At 36.2% G+C, this 1,474-nt stretch overlaps 1 non-coding gene across 1 annotated transcript; it reads left to right on the plus strand.

Annotated features, from left to right (window-relative positions):
* Positions 1–327: 327 nt before the first annotated feature.
* On the plus strand, positions 328–434 carry LOC126008251 (U6 spliceosomal RNA). The gene has a single exon (XR_007495591.1). It is a non-coding gene; the product is annotated as a U6 spliceosomal RNA (small nuclear RNA).
* Positions 435–1,474: the final 1,040 nt, after the last annotated feature.

The following is a 1,474-nucleotide window of genomic DNA, read 5'->3' on the forward strand; positions in this document are numbered from 1 at the left end:
CTTGCTAGCATGCTCCTTATTTTCTTCAATTCCATTTGTATGATTCTTTCATCTTCTGAAAGAGTTCTTTGAGTTGAATGAATTGCTCATCTATTGATTGCTTAATTTCATTGACTAATGCTGCCTTGATTTCTATTGCTAAAGTACTACGTGTTGATTTTAGGTCCTCATCTACCAGGCTAGGGCATTTTGATTGGCATGGAGATTTAGCCTGTTTCTCTCCCTATCTCCAACTGAAGTTGACCTCCATAGTGCCCTTTGATCTTTGCATTTTGTGCATGGTATGGTGGAGTTTCAGGTTTTTTGTTACTTAAGAAGTGATCTATTGTGCTCGCTTCGGCAGCACATGTACTAAAATTGGAACGATACAGAGAAGATTAGCATGGCCCCTGCACAAGGATGACACGCAAATTCGTGAAGCGTTCCATATTTTTAAAGAAAAAGAAAAAAAAAAGAAGTGATCTATTGAATTGATTATATAAAAAGTGGCTACTAATACATATGCCTTTGAGGTTATTTACTTAACCGTGCAGGGTTGAGTAGTCTAAACACACACAACAACAACAACAACTGCAACTAGTTACTTGATTTGAACGACTGAGTTTTGAGACATTTTGCTGTTAGAAAGTACTATTAAGGCCCATCTTCTTGGAAATAGAAGATATTAATTGGAATGTCTTTGTATGGGTGTTTGTGTGATCTTGTCTTTTTGGGATGACAAGGCACAGGAATGTACATTGGGGCCTTGAAACAGGAGCAGCACAGATGGTGTGGGGATTCTGGGGCAGAGAAATTCAACTCCAGAAGTTAGGTCCCACCCTTTGGATGATGCGCTTGGGATGAGAGGCCAGAGGAACAGATGGAGGGATGACATTGAAACCTAGGATGGGAGAACACAAGGACATTACAACAGGCGATGTTGGGGGTTTGAAAGGGGAGAAGGACAGGTCAGTGTTTTTATTTTAAAGAGAAATGTCAAGTCTTTGATGGATTTATAGCAATGACATATTATTGATAATATAGTTATCAAATTTTAGGTAATCTCAGAGATGGAGGGAGAACTGTATGATCCCTTATGGTTTCTAGTTTAGAAGCCCAATTTTTTAATCTAGTTTAGAAAACCATATGTATGTTGGTAATACTCCAGGCTTTACATAAATTTAGAAAGTAGCTAATCATAGGATAACCTGGACTTAATCATTAGGTCATATTTTTAAATTATTTAAAATAACAAGATTCTTTTCTATATGGTATTAAGGATTTTAAAAATATTAAACTGAGGATGACAATTTGAAATTACTATTAAAAAGTGTTTGTATTGGGGTGAAATTTTCTTTTTTCCCCACTATACATTTTATATTGGGATTTAGTTTAAAGTCATATCCATCTCATTAAATGGTTTGATTAGTGCTGTCAGTTGGAGTAATGGCTGATGATGTGTGTACCAACCAGATTCTAGAACATAAGTTGGCAA

Source organism: Suncus etruscus, chromosome 4 (genome assembly GCF_024139225.1).
Source record: "Suncus etruscus isolate mSunEtr1 chromosome 4, mSunEtr1.pri.cur, whole genome shotgun sequence".
Lineage (NCBI taxonomy): Eukaryota > Metazoa > Chordata > Mammalia > Eulipotyphla > Soricidae > Suncus > Suncus etruscus.